Below are 8,162 nucleotides of genomic sequence, written 5' to 3' on the forward strand. Positions count from 1 at the left end.
TCTTAATTTCATCCCCTTCTCCTGCGGATGCAAAAAGATCTCCACGCGCTTGCCGGTCACTGGGATGGTAATTACTACCTCCAGAGTAGCTCCCTGCCTTGTTGACGCATTGGGGCCATCACTCGAGTTCTACACCTCCCCTTGGGCCGTCTCTCACTAGGTCACCTCTACTTGGTTCACGCCTCTGTAATCGGCCGGCTCACTTGCTTAGGCACTTCATGATCAATAACCGGGGTGGTAGATTCTAGTGTAGGCACGGGGATAGGAGGTACTATAGACTCTTCCTCCCTCATCTATCGGACTTCGGTAATAGGCGTAGTAGATTCTATCCTTTGCGCAGAAGGGATATCTGACGGCGCGACAGAATGTAGACGCCTCACCACTCTCTTCATGGGCGTCTCGGAACGGATATTGGGCATAGTGATTTTAATAGAGACTATCTAGATGGTCAGGCGTCTCTGCTCTCTGCCTTCATGGGCGTCTGGGAACGGATATTGGGCATGGTGATTTTAATAGAGACTATCTGTTTCCCTTGGATGGCCAGGCGTCCTTCACAGTAGGTTGGATTTGTTAGCCTACCTCATTGATAACATTGAGTTCCATGGGCCTATGCATGGCCCATGCACGACCTCTATGGACACTAAAGACTCTACGCCCACCACTCTCAACAAACTCTTCCTGATAACTACCCTATCTGGATCAAGTAGGATAATTCTGATCTACATTCAAGATAGAAGGTAGCCTAGATAACCCTCACCTAACCTAGATAGTGTATATCATCTTGGATCTTATCCCTTGTAACTCCTAATGTAACTCAATCACTGTGGTTATAAATAGAGTGGCACTCGGCCCTAACAAGTCAAGGTTAGCCCAATTATTCTTTCATTGTCTCTCTTGCTATTTTAGTTTTATTATTATTTCAATCTATTTTTCTATTTCAACTTGGTATCAGAGCCATGCCGACAGAAACAAGAACTCATGCCAATAGACCGACAGCCTCCAACAGTGGCTCAACGACAAGCAGCTCGCTCCCTTCAATCCAAAATGTTACTATCTGATGGAGGACGATTTGGCCTGACCTCGTAGCACGGATACACATGGGCGTGACCTTGCTCAAGCGATGACTCAGCGTGACAGCACAGCAGGCACAGCCGCAACTTGGTGGGAAAGTCACACCGAGTTCAGTCCGGCAAATCGGCGGGATAGACTACTCGCCGAGAGACGCCTAGCCTGCACCTCCTTCTTGGGGCTAAGGTACCCCAAGCTGCCTCCGAGCTTGGAGCCCCCTGACCTCTCCTAATATCCGAGCTCCTCCTACTGGACCTCAGGCCACTCCTAGACAGGAACACACCGATCCGCTTATAGATACCCCGAGGTGAAGACACCTCGGGCTAGACAGCTCGGCTTAGCTTGCCACAGGCAGCTCGTCGCTTACAAGATAGCCCGGCACAGGGTAACTCACAGAAGGGTAGCTCGGCATATCGTAGGAGGATCTCCTGCCCGACCACCGTACCCGACAAATCTGGGCGCAACAGCCATATCCCTCGTCAGACAGCGTCGTGCCTGCCACCTTTAGAGGGTGCCTTACACCTGACTGGCATGTACCCTGCGGTGACGGCCCCATGCGTGCCACCTCAACCCAGCCAGTAACGGCTGCGACAGACTGATAGTGGTGGTTATACCTGCCCTGTCAGAGGCCGGTGGACCGGATACAATGGATTTCTGTTATAAGGAGCTAATATCAAGGGACAGAGGTATCATCTTCTACTCTCGCGCTATCTACACTCTTAGCCTTCATCTTCTCCTTGCTTCTCCTACAGAGTACTAACTTAAGCATCGGAGTGTTCCCGCCGGGCAAGCTCCCGGGGATTCTTCTTCTTCTCCATCTCAAGTATCTTCCAGGAGCCACGTAAGTGCTAGCTAGGAGTGACCGGATTGTGCTCCATCATTTGGCGTCGTCTGTGGGAATACGCTTCTAAAAGCCTTCCTCTAAACCTTCACAGTTCTTCCTTCTCTGAAAAACTCGACACTCATGGCTTCTTCAAGAAATGTTGGACGAAGCATGGAGATGGGTAACTCCAGGGAACAACCCCAGGTTCCCACGGTCTGCATTGGGCAGTTCACCATTCCCCTTTCGGTGGACGGAGTCCCCAGCCTGAGCATGCCGTGAGCAACGGCGCTTGTGGGGGTTCCCCTGCCTACCTCGGTCGAAACGACCTTTGCTAAACCAACTGTCATCCCTCTGGCGACCAGCCAGAGCCAGCTCGATGATTTGATGCAGTGCATGCGGGCCATGCAAGCCCAAGTGTAGCAGCTCCAGCAACACCAGCTTTATCAGCAGCAAGTGCTGCACCACATCTCCCAGTACTAGTATCAGCAGCAATTCCCTCAGCTACCTCAACCTTAGCTTCAGTAGCCGCAACTCCCTCCTCGGCACCCAGTCTCACCGCGGGCTAGGTCTCACCGCCAGGAGGAGCACCTTTCTCGCCAAGGAGAGGCCCCCCAGAACCCTCCTAAGAGCCAGGCCTCCTCCCGCGGCAGACAAGAAAGACCAGCCACTCCGGTCTCACCGCGGGCAGTCAAGTCGGGAGGACCTCAGCTCGCCAAGTCCACGTCGCCTCAACCCTTAAAGCCCAATACCCCGTTCCTAGAGAACCGGTTTGAGATCCTGGCTCCAAGCAGGATCCCTCTGTCCACAGCCATCACCAGCAGCCTGAGCTACTTCCTGCACACACCATTCCTGACAGCACAGAGGTGAGCAGCACGAACGTCGAGCCCACCAAGAAGCAGAGACGCCACCACCGAGCTCGCCGATCTACCACCCACAACCTACCCGAGCTCGGAGGCAGAGAAGAGGTAAGCTCAAGCGAAGCTAAGGCTCCCCTCCTTTCAGTTCCATCCCCCTTGTCTTCCGAACTCCTAGCAGTCCCAATGCTTAAAGACTTCAAGCTCCCCCCTCTTGACAAGTATGACGGGTCGTTTGACCCAAATGACCACGTAGATGCCTTTCAGTCGCAGATGCACCTGGCGAGAGCCAGTGAGTCATGCATGTGTGTGGCCTTCTCCAGCACTTTCAGAGGAGTAGCCCGCACATGGTACCGGAACTTGGCACCCGGATCAATAAGAAGTTGGGCACAGTTCGCGCAAGCTTTCACGTCCCACTTCGTCACCAGCAAACGGTGCCCGCGAACTGAAGAAAGCCTCCTCAACATAGTGCAAAGAGAGGAAGAGTCCATCCGAGGCTATATCAAGTGGTTCAACAATGCGTGCATGCGGATACCACACCTGGACCCCGCCGTGCGCCTCGCAGCAGCCAAGAAAGGCGTGACGCATAAAGAGTTCAAATGGCACATGGTCGTCAACCAACCGGCGACCATAACCGAATTCTTTAAGCTCACGGATAGGTTTATAGCCACAGAGGAAGATATCAACCAAAAGGGCGAAGGCGTGCCCGAGAAGAGAAAAAGGGAAGGAGAGCCTCCTAGTCAAGGGGACAACCGAAAGAAAAAAGATGCAGCTCGGGGGGCAAAGCCGGGTCAGTCGTTCCGAGTTCCTATAGCGGACCGAACTAATTACACCCCACTGAACGCGAAGCGGGCCGAAATTTTGATGGCGATCAACGATGCCCCGTATGTAAAGTGGCCACCCCGTTTGAGGGGGAATCCTAATGAGAGAAATAAGAACTTGTACTGTAGTTTTCACAGAGATCATGGTCATAGTACCGAAAATTGTAAGAACCTCCGCGACGAGATAGAGGAGCTCATACGTCACGAATATCTAAGGAACTTTGTACAAAATAATAATAATGATAATAGTAAAACAGGTCGGCGAGGGGAGCACGGTAAGGACGCTCCCGAGTCCAGCAGCAGGCCGACCGAACAGTCGCAGAAGCAGCCTTCGGAAGAGAGGCCAGTTCGGGGCACCATCCACGTGATAGTGGGAGGCTCGATCATCGCGGGTTGTACTTCAGTGGCAGCTTGGACGTCAGTTCGTGAAGCTGCTCGGGAAGAACAAAACCCTCCGAAGCGGCCAAAGACAGAAGAGCCAATTTTCTTCACAAAAGATGATGTGCGAGGGGTCCATTACCCTCACGACGACGTGCTTGTGATAAAGCTGAGGATTAATGACTTCGAGGTTAGGCGTGTACTCGTTGACTCGGGCAGCTCGACGGATATTCTCTTCAAAGCCGCGTTCGACCAGCTTTAGTTGCAGGGAAGTGACTTGAAGCCCGCGAACACTCCTTTGGTGGGCTTCAGCGGAGAAGAAGTCAGGCCCCTTGGGAAAGTGACAGTACCTGTAGAAGTCGGCACATGGCCTTGCGTAGTCAGACTCAACCACGACTTCCTGGTGGTTGCGACCCCCTCCCCATACAATGCCATAATAGGTCGGCCGATCACCCATGTCCTATGGGCGGTGGTCTCCACTTATCATTTGGCAATGAAGTTCCCTACAGACTTCGGTGTGGGGGTAGCGCAGGGCGACCAGCTCGAGTCCCGCAAATGCTATGTCGCCGCCCTAAAGGGAATGACCAAGGTAGCCGATGACCTCGAACCGGAGCGGCCTACAGAGCAAGGCGAAGAACGAGCTGCACCCACGGAAGAAACAGTCGTTGTTCCAACCTTAGCCGCGGACCCAGCTCGGACACTTCAGATCGGTGCTTCCGTCCAGGAACCTCTACGATCCGAACTGGTAAGTTTCTTACTTCAAAATTTATATGTTTTTGCATGGTCCGCGGTAGAGATGCCCGATATAGACCCTAATCTTATAACTCACAAGTTGAATACTGATCCTGTAGTTAGGCCTGTTAGACAGAAGAAACGCAACCTAGCCCTAGAGCAGTGGAAAGCAGTCGACGATGAGGTCGAGAAGCTCCTCGCAGCTAACTTCATAAGAGAAGTCCACTACCCGAGCTGGGTAGCCAACCCCATTCTGGTAAAGAAGGCTAAAGACAAGTGGCGCATGTGCGTCGACTACACCGACCTAAACCGAGCCTGCCCGAAAGATTGCTTCCCGCTCCCCAGAATTGACCGTTTGGTGGATGCGACCTCAGGACATGAGTTGTTGAATTTTTTAGACGCCTATTCGGGCTATAACCAAATCAAGATGGACCCGGCGGACGAAGAAAAGACTACCTTCATCACGGAGTTCGGTCTATACTGTTACAAGGTTATGCCCTTCGGGTTGAAAAACGCAGGGGCAACCTTTCAAAGGCTTCTAAATAAGTTGTTTGCGCCACTAATTGGCAGTAAAGTAGAATGCTATGTAGACGACATGGTCGTCAAAACTCAATTTTCGCATGAATTAATACAAGACTTGCATTCTGTTTTTGAAATTTTTCGTATGTTTAATATGAGATTGAACCCAAACAAGTGTGTATTCGGTGTGACCTCGGGTAAATTCCTATGATACATCATTAACCGGCGTGGCATTGAAGCCAACCTAGATAAGATTAAGGCCATCTTAGATATGAGACCACCCCGGAAGTTGAAGGAGGTTCAGAGGTTGAATGGCCGCATAGCTGCCTTGAGCTGCTTCATGTCCAAATCGGCGGACCGCTGTCTGCCATTCTTTAAGGCAATTAAGAGTAAAGGGCTCGAGTGGACCCAAGACTATCAGCTCGCGTTTGATGAGCTCAAGAAATACCTCGCTAGTATGCCAATCTTAACCCAGCCTGAGGAGGGCGATGTTTTAGAACTGTACCTCTCGGCGAGCGACGAAGTGGTCAGTTCGGTACTAATAAAGGAAGTAGATCAGGTCCAGCGACCCATCTATTATGTTAGTAAAGTATTGCAGGGAGTAGAGATGAGATATCCGGAGATAGAGAAGCTAGCATACGCCCTAGTAATTGCAGTTCGGAAGCTCTGCCCATACTTTCAGGCTCACACTGTTATCGTCCTCCCCAACAAACCTCTGAGGCAAGTCTTACTTAAGCCCGAGGTCTCTGGTCGGTTGACGAAGTGGGCCGTTGAGCTCAGCGAGTATGACCTCTAGTACAAGCCACGAACTACCATTAAGGCTCAAGCCTTAGCAGATTTCATCGCCGAATGCACATTCAGTTCCGAAATTCCTAGGCTGGTTGAGCACGAGGTCCCTAGTTCGGGCGAGCCCGAAGCTCCCAGGCCGGTTGAGTCCGAGCCCTGTGAGGTAGCAGGTAGTGTGGCATCTCTCCTAATTCGGCCAAGCGTGAGCTGGGATGAGGAGCCCTGGATCCTTCACGTAGATGGCTCATCGAACCAACAGGGCAACGGAGCCGGAATAGTCCTGCACGACCCAAGTGGCACGAAAATGGAGTACGCACTACGCTTCGAGTTTGCGATATCTTACAATGAAGCGGAGTACGAGGCGTTGATAGCCGGACTAGCCTTAGCCAAAGAAGTAAAAGCCAAGCACATCGTTATCTGCAGCGACTCCCAGCTCGTGGCCAACAGGTCATTGGCGAGTACGAAGCTCGCGAGCCTACCATGGTCGCCTACTTAGCCAAAGTCATAGAGACCCTGCTCCACTTCCAGTCACACTTCATCAGACAAATCCCTACGTCGGAGAACGCTGAAGCCGATGCCCTGTCCAAGTTAGCCAGCACCAGCGACATCACCATGAGAACCGTGTACATAGAGGACCTGCCTCGGCCTAGCATTCTCAGGGGGGCAAAGGAGGTCGCTCCCATCATTCAAGCAGAGCCGAGCTGGATTGACCCGCTCGCGAGCTTCTTTGTACACGGGACCCTCCTGTAGATCGCAATACAGCTAGAAGGGTGCAGCGCCAGGCAGCCAAATACGTCATGATAGACGGAGCTGCTTGCGACCTACCGAAGCTGAACTCGTACTCTGTGACACTCATGAGGGTCTGTGCGGCGGACACTTGGGGGGCAGGGCCCTCACCCAAAAGACACTTCGACAAGGGTATTATTTGGCAACGATGAAGGCAGATGCCATTAAGCTCGTTAGAAAATGTGACAAATGCCAAAAGCACACCAATATTCACCACCAACCTGTTGCCGACCTCAAGTATCTCACCAGCCCGTGGCCCTTCGCACAATGGGACATCGATCTACTCGGGCCATTCCCGCCAGCAACGGGTGAGAGGAAGTTCTTAGTAGTAGCAGTGGATTACTTCACCAAGTGGGTAGAGGCTGAACCCCTTGTAACAATCACAGCCCGGAACGTCCAAAACTTCTTTTGGAAGAACATCGTGTGCCGCTTCGGGTTACCTCGAGTCCTGATTTTTGACAATGGCAAGCAGTTCGAGGACATCAAATTCCAAGACTGGTGCCAAGACATGGGGATCCGACAGAACTTTACTTCAGTCGCACACCCTCAAGCAAACAGTTAGGCAGAAGTCACAAACAGAGCCATCCTCCGCGGACTGAAGGCACGGTTAGACCGAGCTAAAGGGTCGTGGGCAGATGAGCTACTCAATGTTCTATGGGCCTACTGGACCACGGAGAAGACTGCCACGGGAGAAACCCCCTTCAACCTCACCTACGGCACCGAAGCAGTTATCCCCACAGAGATCGAAGTACCTACACTATGACTAGAAGCATACAGTGATCAGATCGAGACCCTCGAAGGAAAACATGTACCTCGGGCATGGAATATTGTCAACTTAAGACAATACTATCTGTAACAACTAAGTAGGCCATGAGCCACTCCCCGAGCCTAAGGGCCAAAATACCGAGCTAACATGACCTCGGCGCAATAAGACCCAATCATCTCCATGACATGGGCGAACTTCAAGGGTAGACCATAAGTCACCCCCCAGCTTACGGGCAAAGGCACCGAGCTAACCAACACCTCGGCACTACATAAGACCTGGCCTCCTTAACGGCATAGGCTAAGCACCCTAAATACCCAAGGCATAGGCAGCTCGGGTGTAAACCCTACGGCGCATAGCCCGCCCTGGTGTATCACAGGTTGAACTCGGTAGGGACAACCGATGTCCACCTAACCCAGATGAAGACAGATCGGGCATATGCCCTACTATGTCACTCACCTCGGTGTGCCCTATCACATCACCCCTACTAAGTATTAGGAGACAGTTCGGGGTGATGGCAGTTAAGGAACACCCACTTTGGGATTTTAACTCGATAAGTTAACAGCTTGGGGTGAGACAATCATTTCGGCAAAAGTAAATTGCACAAACACTTGGCAAAAAATATTTCTTCA

This window comes from Nelumbo nucifera, chromosome 3 (genome assembly GCF_055504915.1).
Source record: "Nelumbo nucifera cultivar China Antique chromosome 3, China Antique-T2T, whole genome shotgun sequence".
NCBI classification, from domain to species: Eukaryota; Viridiplantae; Streptophyta; class Magnoliopsida; order Proteales; family Nelumbonaceae; genus Nelumbo; species Nelumbo nucifera.